Genomic DNA, 14,006 nt, shown 5'->3' on the forward strand with positions numbered 1-14,006 from the left:
GCAAATGCGGTCGCAAAGCAATTCGCAGTTACCACCAGTGTCACACTGGTGGTAACCCATTCGCAAAAGACAATGGGTCCCCATGGGACCCCTTCCCCTTCGTGAATGTTGCCAAAAAGGGTTTTTCAGAACAGGCAGTGGTCCAATGTCTGAGACACCGTACTGCATCCGATTTTGCGAATCGGAAATTGCGAGTCGCACCGACTCGCAATTTCCGATTCGCAAAATCAGACTTTGCTACATCTGGCCCTTAAACACTGCACTCTACTCCACCTCACGAAACTTCACTCTACGCTACTCTCCTATAACCCACTTACTTTAAGCCATGCTGGTGTACCTGTGGCTAAAAAATATTGGCAAAGCCAGTAGCTCTTGCTAAGGCGAGAGCTGTTGGCTCTGCCTGTACTTGTTTTGTTCTTCTCATGAGAAACTCAGGCACCTGTTGTTACTGTTGTCTAAAGTTTGAGTATCTGTCATGCTTGTGGTGCTTCACCTGTCTATGCAAAGAAAATGTATAAAGGTTGGGGACCTTTAGGGAGGAGTTTGCATCTTATGCTCAATAGTTCGGTGAGGTGAAGCTCTATCTATGTGCACTAAATTGCTATTTATTTTTTATGATCTGTTTGACTCCAATTGGGCTCGAAGCAATTTTTCTATCATATACCTTACTACTTATGTTCCCTGTTCATTCCTACAAAGGGAGTCTTGTCTCTGATACTCAGTATATTTAGATCTTTTTGAATTTAGTATTGGCTTCCTCTTCATCATTCAGGTCAGTTAGTTGATGCTGCGACACTCTTTAATGAAACCAATTTTGCTGTGCCTGTCCAAAGTATTTAACCTGAATAGCATTAGGTGTCTGACGTGGAACGGGTGTCTGATGCATGTCTGCTCTCTTTGTGCACTACTACTGGTACAAGATTACTCCGCAACCACCACAATTGCATGCAAAGAATGGTACTCAAATCTAGCAAGACAGGTTGGATTACAGATGTACTGGATGTGAGACACCTTGGGTCAGTTATGAGTACCCGTTCTGCTGACGACATACAAGGCAGGTGTAGATAGCTCCCCTCCCTTTTCCACGGTCAGTTTTGCAAATAGAGCAATCTTTGATAGGTGGTTACTTTGTTTTTGCTGAATGCAGTTGTCTTTGTCAAAGGGAATGATATCACCCATCCCAGAGTGAATTGCCTATTGCTGATCAAATCCTGTCTTGCTCTGGTCCTTGCATGACCTTGTCGTGCATTGTTCTATATTGCAAGCCTCCGTTGCACTGTAGGGTTGAGGTGCCACGGCCCTGTTGCACCGAGAGCGTTGGCCCAGCCTTCCTCCCTGGGTGTGGCTCTGAGAACTAAGCCTGAGTCTAAGGTGAATCTTGGGAGTCAAGCCCCCACCCCTCTTATGGGTGATCTCTGTTGTAGCCCCAGCCTGCCCAGGCAGGTCCATCTCCGGAATTGTCCCCACCAAGTTGCTAAAACACAGTTTAAAGTGGTAGATGTTGAAGTTTTGATTTGGATGAAGTGTAATGCACGTGTCCGCCCCATGAGGGCAGCAAATCAGAGACGATTTGGGTAATGCCCTGAGAGGAGTATGACAAATGTCTATTGGGTCAGAGTCGTTTAACAAAATCACCTAGAAACATTATATCATGATGGCAGAAAAGTGCTTCCCTGAGCAGGTGTAAGCTGGTAAGCCTAAAATAAGAGATAACAGTCTATTTACTACAGTCACCAAATGGGGAAAAGCACTCCCTATGTGGATAATTGTAACAATTATAATAAAGAAAAATATCGTTTACCAAATCAGCGATACCTAGTGTGGCTATTTGTATATGCATGCTGAAAGGTGAGGGTCACGCTAGGACTATGAAATAGATAAGCGATAGCCGGCATCAAGAAAGAAAGCAGGACAAAATGTAACATCGTAGGCACCTCCCTGGGTGATCAAGTAGGGCATTGTAAAAGAGGTTTGTAAAGGAATTCAAAAGAAATAATGTTAAATAGAAAGGAGTCGCGCTCTTTAAGTGAAGGCCCAGGGGCGCAGATGGCAAAATGAGCTCACTGGAGATGAGATGGCAACGCAGCCAGACAGGATGATGTCCCAGTTTAAAATATCTACAGGATGGAAGACGCAGGAACAAATAACTTGCGTATATTAAAAAAAAAAAAAAAAGATTAGTAGTTCTTTCATCAGGACCACGTGTCATCTTCCTATATATATAAAGAAATACAGGAAGAAATCTGCAGCAGACCTCGTGAGTTTTAAGAAACCCCAGAAAATATATAAATCAAAATACATTATAACATATGTAGCCTTGATTTATTCTAGAAAGGAAAACAATTCTAAGGGGCGTATTCACTTTGCAGATCACATGTAGCCAGGACGGAAATCTCTTCTTTGATACGATTCACCAAACCACGCAAACATTTCCACCCTGTTGTAGGAGTCGGTCACCACCTGCCCCTTTATCTGAGGAGGCAAAGACACAACTCAAATTACACCCACAAAGTTTTTACCAGTAACTTTACCATTGTTCGTCCGTGGCTACTCTAGCAGGCAAAACCGGAAGAAATGTCTGCCTACGCAATGTAGTACTACACATTGAAAGCAACAGGAAAACAACGTTCACCAAAGGAAAAGCACATACACCTGACGAACATTAACCCTGGAAGCACATACATACAGCCTACACCCTGTGCTCAAGCCTCTTCCCCTTTACTGCTGCATGTTTTGGATCACCAGTGGCCCCCGCCAATCTCAAGTTGAGAGGTGGGGGGGGTGGGGGGGGGAAAGGGGATCAAATAAAAAAATCAATCAAAAAAACCTTACCTTTTCAAGTTGCCTGCACCTCCTGCTGCGTTGCACCTCTGGTCTTCTTGTGGTGTCCCAGCATTCGCCTGGACGCCAGCACAGGTTCCCAGCAATCCCGGTGCTGCTTTCCTGCTAAACATAGCATGAAAGCAGCACCAGGATTGCTCTGAGCAGCTTGGACTGCCCCTCAGACACAACCCTGGGGTCTGTGCAGTTTCTCCAGCCTGTGAGACGGCCAGCCAAACACACATGCACACTTAGGTGCACTCCACTCCTCCCCACTCCCACCTCCCGTGATCCAGCCCCGGCCCACCCTGAACACGCTGCTGGCAGAGCCAGCAGATGAGATAAAACAGTAATTAAATATAATTTTCTTTCATCTCTTGGCTTAGTGGGGGGGGGGAGGGGTGGGGAGGGACTATTGTGGGTGCCAGGGACCTGCTACAGCTAAGCTGGAATGCTGCTCACTCCATTTAAGAAGTAGAGGATCTTTTCTGAAGAGGAGACATAACTTGTAGTTAACTTTGTAGTGGATCACTACAGGGAACTACATGGTTTATCACCACACTTCCTCAGTATGGGCCGAGAAGGTGGCAGGAGGTCACGGACAGTGTAAATGCATGGTACACACAGTAGGGTATTTTTAAAAAGAAATGGCGGCAGAGGAGACATTTGAAGTATAAGCTTTCCTGGATACAGGTGGCCAGGTCTCTTCCTGGCCATGGACCAGATCCTGCCTCCATCTCAACTCCCTCAATAAACGTAAACTCTCCACAATGTATCATCTCTTGCTGTATGGCCTGCCTGGTTTAGGGAATCCTAACCTCAGGGCAAGTAAGAACAAAATATCTCTATCTTTTAGCTAGATTATTCCCCACTACTGATTTTTCACTGTTCTCAAATAGCCCACATTTCCTCATAATAGATAGGTATACATCCCACATGCCACTCACACACAGCTTTCCCCCCACTTTAATTTTTAAAAATATTTTGTTAACCATGATGTATTCTACTTTCCTTTATACAGTCCTTATGCCTGGTGGTTTGATGGCAAAAGCTCTTCATGGCATGGTCACAACCAGGAATGACACATTTAAGCATGTTTTTTCCCTTTCTTATAGTTAGCCAAATGGGGAGTGCTTTACTTCATTTGTAGTTAATGTTTTTTCTGTCATCCCTGGCTTACCAGCTTATCGGTTGAGGTAAGCACTTCTCCGCAACCACAATATAAGGTTCTGCGTACCTTTCTTAAATGACTTCCAAGCAATATACATTTTATATACTATACTCCGAGTGTAACACCATTTCTCTCTATCTTACAGTTCTGACGAAGACCTTCCCAAATTATTTGTTATGGTATTGAATTCTCATCAAGTACTATTTCAAACTGTTTAAATCTAAAGAACATTGCTACAAAAAAGAACAACAGTCAATGTTAATACAATACTAAATATTGTCTTTATTAAAAGTTGCACATGACCCTGTTATGTACATGTTTTCCTTGTATGGTTTCACCACACTTATCATTAATTTTAGGTGTGGCCCGTTGCTTTGCTTCACTAATTTCAGCACCCTTTTTGTGTATGTATAATTTATTTCTGTGAAATATAAATAAACTGGCTTTCATCACTATTTCTGATACAGTTTGTGACACTAATGGTTACAAATGTGTTTTTACGCACTTGTGAACATGTATTGACTAATGGACAGTGCTGGCAATTTTGCTTGACCTAACAATGCTTAACCACAAGTTATTTTTGTACTAAAGAAGGACGCGTACTTTTTTTTAGGTTTCTTCTAGTGCACGCAAGAATGTAGCAATGAAAACATGCTAAGTAAATATGTATGCATGCATGGAAACCACATGAGCACAGCACGGACTACAACTACTAGTGGGGCCTAATTTATGAATGTCCCTGTAAAAAAACATTCAGACTTGTCAGCCTTAGAGTGGTCTTCTCCCAAATCATGGGCCTGCAGCCCTTATTGTGCTACCCACTTAAGTAGCCCTTGAAACATGTCTCAGACCTGACGATGCAGCCCATGTGTGCAATTTCAAACTGCCATTTCAACCTGGCAAAGTTAACCTTTTGCCATGCCCAAACCTTCCTTTTTAATACATATAAGTCCCCCATAGGGTAGACCTTAAACAGCCCAGGGGGCAGAGTGCAGTGTATTTAAAAAGTATGACGTACTTTTGATTTTTCCATGTCCTGTTTGTGAAAAACTCTTAAATTCGTTTTTTACTACTGCAAGGCCTACATCTCCCATAGAATAACATTGGAGTTACCTTATTATATTTAATCAGCCGTTATTTCCAAATGGGAACAGGTAACCAGTTCATATCTGGTGTCTTCGGAATTGTATTAAAAATCCTGTCTTATGGTGTAGTCTGATTTGAAATTACAATTTTGGAAATGCCAGTTTTAAAAAGTTTGCATTTTCCTGCCTTAGCCATTTAGTGCCTGCAACCAGTCTCTGGGTCACATGGCTGCGTGTAGCTGCCAGTTAGGCTTTGTGGATCCTCCCAGACAGCTCCACAGAATAAATAACTTAGGTCTGCCTGTATGAGCCATCATTGGCAGGATGAGAGGGTGACGTTAGGTACAGCCCTACTTACACTTGAATAGGCTGTGTCCTGCCTCCACACAAAAAGCTGCATACCTGCTGTAGTTAGCCTGGAGCTGGAGCTAGAGGTAGGAGAGGCAGGAAACCTGTGCGCTTCAGAGGGATACATCTAGAAGCTTCTCCCACTTAAAATGAGGCACCAGGTATTAATATTGTACCTCAAACACCAACTTTTCCGTACACTTCAGGACCTGTGGAGGCACCGCCAAGAAGATCTGCTGTGCTGCTGAAAGGACTGCCACTCTGCTGGACTGTTTTCCTGCTGGACTATGGCCTTACTAGACTGCTGCCTTGCTGGTTAGCTGCCCTCCTTCCTGAGTCAGAGTGATTTGAACCTGCACCTGAACCCAGGTCTCCCATAGTAACTCCAGTGTTTAGTCTGCTGGCCTCCTGTTCACAGGAACATAACAGGCTCCAAGGGACCAAAGCCAGCACTCAGATCCAGCTGGAGGAAGCCCTTGACCCTCATGTGGTGCCCTCACAGCTCCAGGACTCTCAGTGTGGCCTAGGAGAGGCTGAATTGAAGTGTTTGGCCTCTATGCAACTACATTGGCATTCAAATCTTGTCACTCTCACAGGCTGCCAACTTGAAGTTTTGTCAGCCGGACCCTTCACGCTACAACATCAACCACTTGCAGAGAGCTTCATCGCCAAGCAACGGCTTGACTATTTGCAACAACAAGATCTTCATGCTAATGTGAAACCTATCTGTAACACCAGTCCTGCTCATCATGCTACATCGATAAACATCTGCGATGCTTCCTTGCACCTCACAGCCTCTCTTCACCGCGAACAGGACTGTTTGCGCTGGACTGTGAAGGTAACTTTTCAGCAGGGCTAACTTGTTCCCCTTATCTGAACCAACGCTCCTTCGCAGTTGTCCTGAACTTGTGACTTTCTCCCGGTCTAGCATTACCAGATAGCCACAAGTGGCACTTTGGTCTTTTTGGCACTATTTTCACTTAAATCTTTAAAAATGTATATCTCTAGATCTACTGATTGAATTTCTATTGTTTTGATCATATTTTATTTATTAAAATGTACTCTATTTTTCTGATCTGGTGTGGGATCCCTTTTGCATTGTATTTTGATTTTATTACTGTTTGAAGTATTTCACAAATTCTTTACACATTGCTTCTAAGTTAAGCCTGTCTGCTGTGTGCCAAGCTACTAGCAGGTTGAGCACAGGTTAGTTTGGGGTTTTCTTGTGACTTCACCCTGATAAGGATAGAATTGTGACTGCTGCTTGAGTACGGTTTTACTCCTTTCAGCCCGCAACTCAATTTCTTACAAAAACCCACTGTGCTTTCCACGTGTTTCTTCTCAGTTGCTATTATACCTGTGAATCTCTGGTATCATGTACATCCTGCCACTTCTTTTAGGCTTATTTTTATTTATGCTTCTAGTGGTTAACCTAAATGTCCTTGTTGTGTTGCCTGAATATTACCTGACCTTCTTTCCTGCTTTATCCCATATCATCACTTCCCCATAATGTATATATCTGTCACAGTATTTTTGAAGACCTGTATTGCTCTGTTTCCCTTCCTTAGCATTATCGTCTCGCTACCCTGTGCAAGGTTATTTTCCACTTCCCCTCTTGTCTTTTCTTTATGTGAGGTTTTACTTGCTATTACCAACGTACTGTTATATTATGATAAAACCTTCCCGAGTATTAGACGCCTCTTCATTCAGGTTGAAAAGCTTAATCTGTTAATGCAGACTTCCATCCTGTCTCGTTATTGTCTCCTGGGATGCTTTTTTCTTTAATCTGTTCTGGTGTGTGTTTTCCACCTAACTTCTTTCTTGCCTTTCTGTGACACTGAGGGCCTGATTACAACTTTGGCGGAGGGGGTTAATCCGTCAAAATGTGACGGATATCCCGCCCACCGTATTACGAGTTCCATAGGATATAATGGACTCGTAATACGGTGGGAGGGATATCAGTCACATTTGGGACGGATTAACCCCCTCCGCCAAAGTTGTAATCAGGCCCTGAGTGTTTTAAGACTAATGAATCAGACCCAGCAACTCAACACTGCTGAAACTCATGGTTCCTTGATTCAAATATAACTGAGCCCATCCAAGTGGTATGCACCCTATATTTAAACTTCCACTCTGCTAACTGCCTAGTGACTCTTGGGCCAGGAGGTGCTGGTGAGACCAATGCTGTGTCCCAGTAAGGCATATTACTGATTTGTAATAGCTCCCTTGCTCTGTTGGTTGGGTGATGTCTTCTTCTCTGAAGGGCAACATACTCACTTTCTGCATAGATTGGAAGGCAAAATACCTAGAGACAAATGGTAACAATAGCAGCCTTGCTGTATTTTCATGAAACAAGCAGTTGGAGGGGGGATGCTTTCTCTATACTTTTCTCACCGGATGGAGGTACCAAAGGACGCATAGATCCTTTTAAGAAAATGGCTGTGCTCTACAGATCCCACAGCTACCCTAATCCTGGCCACCTATGCCCTAGATGACATCCCAAGTGCCTTCTAAGGAATGAAGAAGACATTTCAAATAAGTATGTCTCTTCCTCCCTCTACAGATTTTCAAGATGCTGGATTTGTGTTAGTCCTGGCAGTTGTCCAGAATGACTGGATGTGTTCAGTGAATCAATAGAATGTGCTTTCCATGTACCACAGCTCCAGTACCATAGGCAATAATCTGTTGTGTGGTCAGAAGCAAAGATCCTTTCCCCTCATCTCCTTTTTGGAGAAGCAGGTCATCTGTTATTCAGACCTAGAACATTGCCCACTTGAGAAGGAAAAGGAAGAAGGAAGGCACCAGGCTAGTCCTGACCTTATGAACATTCTCCAACCAGGGGTATAGTTTTGGGAGGGGTTGTTTGAGTGTGACATCCCTCAAACAAATTAATTCTCAGGGGTGAAGCTTTGGGGAGGGAGTGTTGGGGAGTGACACTAGCCCAAATAAATGAATTCCCGGGTTGGTAGTTGTGTCTGAGGACCCTGAGTAGGATCTGCTTTGTCAGTGTTGTTTTTTCTCTTTCTGCACAAAGAATAGAAGACAAAACTGTGACCTTTGATGTAAAACAGAAGTGAGAGAGCTATACATTTGGAGGTAAGTTTTCAAAATGGGAAACCAGATAACCTGGACTCTGTACCAGCTTCCTTGTTTGTCCAGATTGTGTAATTCTATATAGACCTTTTATTTCACAAACCCTCCTTTGTTATAGAATGGCTTGACAGCGCATCTGTGGCTGCACAATTATGTCAGCATTACTAGTGTGTGGGGCTTTGGCTCTACCTAAATGTTGGGATCCAGAAGTACATGTTTTGATTTGGCAGAAATTGTGTGCTTCCACGAAAAAGTGCTTGCCAGCCACACAGCTGTGATCATTTTGTTTATTAATCCAGTTGTCTGAGCTTGAACATTCAGGGACCCACACGAAAATGTAATGTTATCAAAGTGTCTTACATAAATAGATAATTTATGCTGTTTTTCTCTGACAGATGCACAGATGGGAGGAGTGCAGTCATTAACCAACATGGGTTCTTAGGTCTGGCTAGACAGTGTAACTCTTACCTGGCCTTTTAATCTACATCATTAGTATTCTAAAGGTCTTTGCTTCCACAAAGAGCCATTTCCATGCTAGTTACTTGTGATGCTTCATATCATCATACAATATTCTTTTAAAGCCAGACCTATTGGCATTGCCAATGCTAGTTTATTATTATTATTGTTAATGTTATTATTATTAATATTATATATGAGAACACTTTTGAAGTACTTTAGTTCAAGATGTGCACTCTGCAAGCACCTCTTTTGGTTGATTTAATATACTACAATGTTGCTCCATCTATAATAAGAATCTAGGCCACCTTCAGGATTCACATGATTACTGACTTGCCTACTTGTTCACTAATGGTATTGTCATTGGGGGCATGCCATTAAAGTTTCTAAGTTTGTGTTTAAAATATTTTAACAAATATCTGTTGAAGTAGTGATACAATTTGATATACCAAGGTGAAATGCTTAATGTTGAAGAAATACACTTTTAAAAAATGTTACCTAGACTGTATCACATTTCTATATTATTTTTGTTGCACAATATACATGTCAAGCATTTTCATGGCTTGTTTTGAGTATGGACTCTTCGAGCCTAGCCAGTTCCGTTAATTTGCTAGCACGCTCTCCTTTATTTGTGTCTTGAGCTTAGTACATTGGGCCGTCAATCACTTGATAAAATGATTTGTAAAATTCAAGGCCTAGGAACATGGAACCATGCCTACATGCACCAATTTGACAACTCTACTGTGAAGGTGTCTTGCAGCAAAGATGAAGAGGAAAGTGTGCAGTGAAAATACATTTAAAATAAGTAATCAAACAAGGCTATTGTGTTGTGTGTAACCGTAGTCATGAGTTCCCAGGGGAAACTACCAGGCCCGGGTTGGAGAGGTAGGGGCATAGCTTAGAGGGTAGTTCAAATTTGTAATGAACTATGCACACATCTTCTGGTATTTCAAATAATTCACTTAAAATTCAGTCCCAATACAGTCTTCAAAATCTTCTTTATTCCTTCATGTATAAATCACTCCAGCCAAGCCACCACATGTTTCATCTGGGGTGTGTCGCCCCACGGCTTTCCTTGAAATACCAGAAGATGTGTGCATAGTTCATTCCATATGTAGTTAACAATCATTTGATTGTTTTACTTACAAGGTCTATTAGGGCAGGTACCTTGTATGTGCACCATCTGTTGATATTGGGATCTAATTTGTATATCCAGACTATACACTCAGTAGGTGAGCGCCTTTTCTCCATGTCACCACCGCAAGTTTGTTATATTAATTAGTGGAAATTTGGTGTGTGACACTCCTAAATGTATTTTTGGCTTGGTATTTGGCTCTACCCTGAGTGTGGTCTGTTGTGTCAGTTTTTCTCATCCTTCTCATTTCACTAAGAACATTTAACTTGTTCCTATTTTGGAGTGGAAGCTTAAATATAGTAGTGACTGGTTTACAAAAAAACAGTAAATCTGCACCACCAAATGTACATCGTAAATGGCTGCAAATTTGCTACTTTTTGGAATTCACAAACATTGGAAGTAGGGGACTTGGAAAGGTTTCCAGGCATACTACTGGAAATCAAACACCCAAAGGTTTGATTGTATGAATGCCTGCAAATAGTCTACTCAGTGGCAATCACTTGTGGTAGCACGCCAATGGTTTTTCGCCCACTGTAATACTCTAGTCAGATGTGCACCTAATGCAAATCAATACTTATGAAAACAACACATAAGGATGATGGACGGAGTGCTGAAACTTTTCAAACACTCATCCCCAGTCACAGATCTGCATCCTGCAGTCCACTGCTTTTTAGTTGGGAAATTTTGGATTCCCCCTCCCAAATCTCACTGATTAAGCTACACCCTTCTCTATAACCTGGGATTCTGAGTGAATCTCCCTTGTTAATGACATACAAGAGGATCCAATTTGTAGAGACTATCTTGCACAAGGTAATGGTGCCAGTGAAACTTTGGATGACTTCATTAGCATGAAGACCATGTCAGCCTTGTGGTTCCAAAGGCTTTCGGGATTGAAGTCTTATCTTATGCCAAGATCCACAAGAGTAACTGTGGCCAACCCCTGCTTCACATCTCCAGAGGCAGTGCACAGTGGGAATTGGTCAACTTCTGTGTTGAGTCTGTGTTGTTTGGTTACGGGCTACTACCTGCAAGGTTTAGCTGTACAGTGCATAAGGGGAACAATTGCTTCTGTACATGCCACAGTGGGGGATTAGCTGCACTAAAGGTCTGATGCAAGCCAACCTCTGCACCAAAACCCTGCAGCGTGAGGTCAAAAAGCTATGCACAGGGATGGTTGGATGCAGTAGGTTGAAAAAGAGAAGTATAAAAATATGGGAAATGGAGGTGGATGTAGAAGATCAAAAAATAGTTAGTCTTGAGGAGAAAGTAATGGTTTCTTTTTCTAATAAAAGAATAAACATATTTTTAAAATCCCTCAAGTTCACTGTGCAAACAGAGTAAAATAGATGTTATGGTTATGAAACAGAACCAAAAAAACACTGAAATTAACCAGGTATAATTAGCTGAACAAACCCTTACTTACCCCCAATGCAAACACGTGACATCAATGACATTATTATGGGCATCTTTGCTACACTTGGTGGAAAGTGATGCTGAAATATAAACCTTTTTTGGTAGATAGAGTGAGTCCTGGGTCCACAAGGGGGCGGGTGCAAGGTGGGTCGGCTTTTGGGTGGTGTGACTGGTGCAACAGTACACGGTGCTGAGATCGGGTGGAGCCTTGCTTAGAAATAACCTATGGGTTTAAAATCACCTGCTTCAGAATTCCTTGTATGTCGGGAAGTTTTCAGAAAACAATAAAAATGTCAAGATAACCCTGGTGATTAATGTTCCTGTTGGAGAGACATCGAAGTTTTGTCTAGTGACAGTTTTGACTCCTCATAAAGTAGCTCAAAAGATTAATATGACTGCTGCAAAGAATGTGTACCATGAAGGTCACAGAACGGTGTTTTAGGTGGATAGCTCAGTGGGTTACTGCTTTTGTTACATGCAGCTCATAAGTTTTAATCCCAATAAAGCACAGTGACCGATGATCTGTCATCAAAGAGCTATGGTGAAGGTTAGAATGCTATGTGTTTTTCCCCAGTCTTTAATCATCCTAATTTTGCTCAAAATGGTTTGTTTTGGGAGAAATATATTCTCATTAATAGCGCCAAGGCAAACCGCTGTGGTACGTTTTAAATACTCCTGTACTTCTCCAGACCAAACACTTCTAAAATATACTTCTTACCAGTATGGATGATGTGATTTGTACACATTGCAATGCTCATTGCCTTATGTAACATTTCTTATAGACTGATCTATACATGCATGATTCAATGTCTCTTTATAATGTGTGTATGAAGTAAAGTGTTCTGACACCCTACTCTGGTATGAGTAGTGCTATAAAACAAATGAAATGCATGTGAGAGAGGGGCTATGGAGAAATAAGTGGCACTGAGAGAATCTGTGGAGAAGGAGGTCATATCGAGGAGTGGGGGTGCCAAAAAAGAATGTTGCATGAAGCGCCACAAGCCGCCCCTGAGTGCGACTTTGCTGAAGGCATGGTCCTGCCCTCAGCCCATGCTGTGCATAGATGAAGGTCGGATGCATTAAGTATGTCTATACTGTGGTTATGTCAAGCAAGAGGCACTAACTTGTGCTGTGGAAGAGAGCTGGATCCTCAAGCTGCTGGCTACTAAGTCCCTTGCACTACTGGCTAAAACTAAATTTTACTCACAGGTTCACCAGTAGAGGAAAGAGAAATGGGATGAGAGTGAGTGATGAGGGTGATCCTCCAGTTGTGAATGTTTGCTGGAAAGTCTTTCTCCTCTGCATGATGCACTTGGGTCTGCTAGCACTTTCTTCTGCCTAGCTTTAAGAAATGTGTACGATTAGTTTTACTTACTCCAGTTTAATCTCTGTTCTTAGTCAACCTTAAAAATGTATTGCCTCCTGCACCTTAAATCCCTTCTTGGGTTTAATGATGTTTAACCTGAGGCCTCCTGTTGTTGCACTGATCCTCCCAGTAAATGGACATGCATGCACAAGTTTTACAACTTTCTTGCTTTCCCTGAAATCTAATGAATTAGTTTCTCAGTTCTTCACAAATATTTCCTACCTGACTAAATTGTGTGCTATCAGACTAGTCACAAAACATCTTGCTGATTTCATCTTATTCAATAACCTGTATTTCCAGAATTTGGGATCCTGCTGGAGCAAAGTGAGTCCACTCTCAAAACTCTTCAAGGGTGGGCTGGCCTACAGGGCAATTGGGCAGTGACCAAAGAGCTGGTCTGGCAGCTGTATTGGCTGTTTTTTTTGGTTGTTTGAGGGCCTGTTTTATGATCTGCTAGGTCAGTATTTACTGCTGATTTTCCTGATATCACCATAATCATTGCCTGCAGAAAGCTCAAATCCATGCAGTATTCCATACCTTGTGAAACACCTATACAGAGTGTCTTCAGAATTTCAAAAATGCCCCAATTTACAAACCGATCACTTTTTTAGCCATCTACTTCAATAATGGGGACAACTTTTATTTTTGTACCTGGACCTCATCTCAGTCTGAAACTGACTGTCCTACACCAAATTGCAGATATTCAGTGTTATGTTTATTTGTAAAGTGCACTGTCACCCGTGAGGATATCCTGGTGCTGAGCAGGTGTCTTTGCCTAGCCCTGCATAGAGTAGGTTGGTTAATTGAAAAGTCACGTCTTCAGCTTCATGTGGAATTCAAGAAGAATGGAGGAGGCTTTAATATGGAGTGAGAGTTTGTGCCATGCTTTAGGAGCGATGAAAGATAGCACCTATACTCCTGTTATGCTTTTATGTATGCATGGAATGAGTGTGAATAGGAGTACTGTGGAGCAGAGGTGTCTGGGTGGTTGGTGAAGAAGCAACAGTTAGGTAAGTGGGGTCTGAGTTGTGTAGTGCCTTGAATGTATGTGTGTGAGGAGTTTGAATTGACTGTGTTTGCGTATTGGGAGCCACTGTAGTTCCCTGAGGTGTGGTGTGA

This window comes from Pleurodeles waltl, chromosome 12 (genome assembly GCF_031143425.1).
Source record: "Pleurodeles waltl isolate 20211129_DDA chromosome 12, aPleWal1.hap1.20221129, whole genome shotgun sequence".
Lineage (NCBI taxonomy): Eukaryota > Metazoa > Chordata > Amphibia > Caudata > Salamandridae > Pleurodeles > Pleurodeles waltl.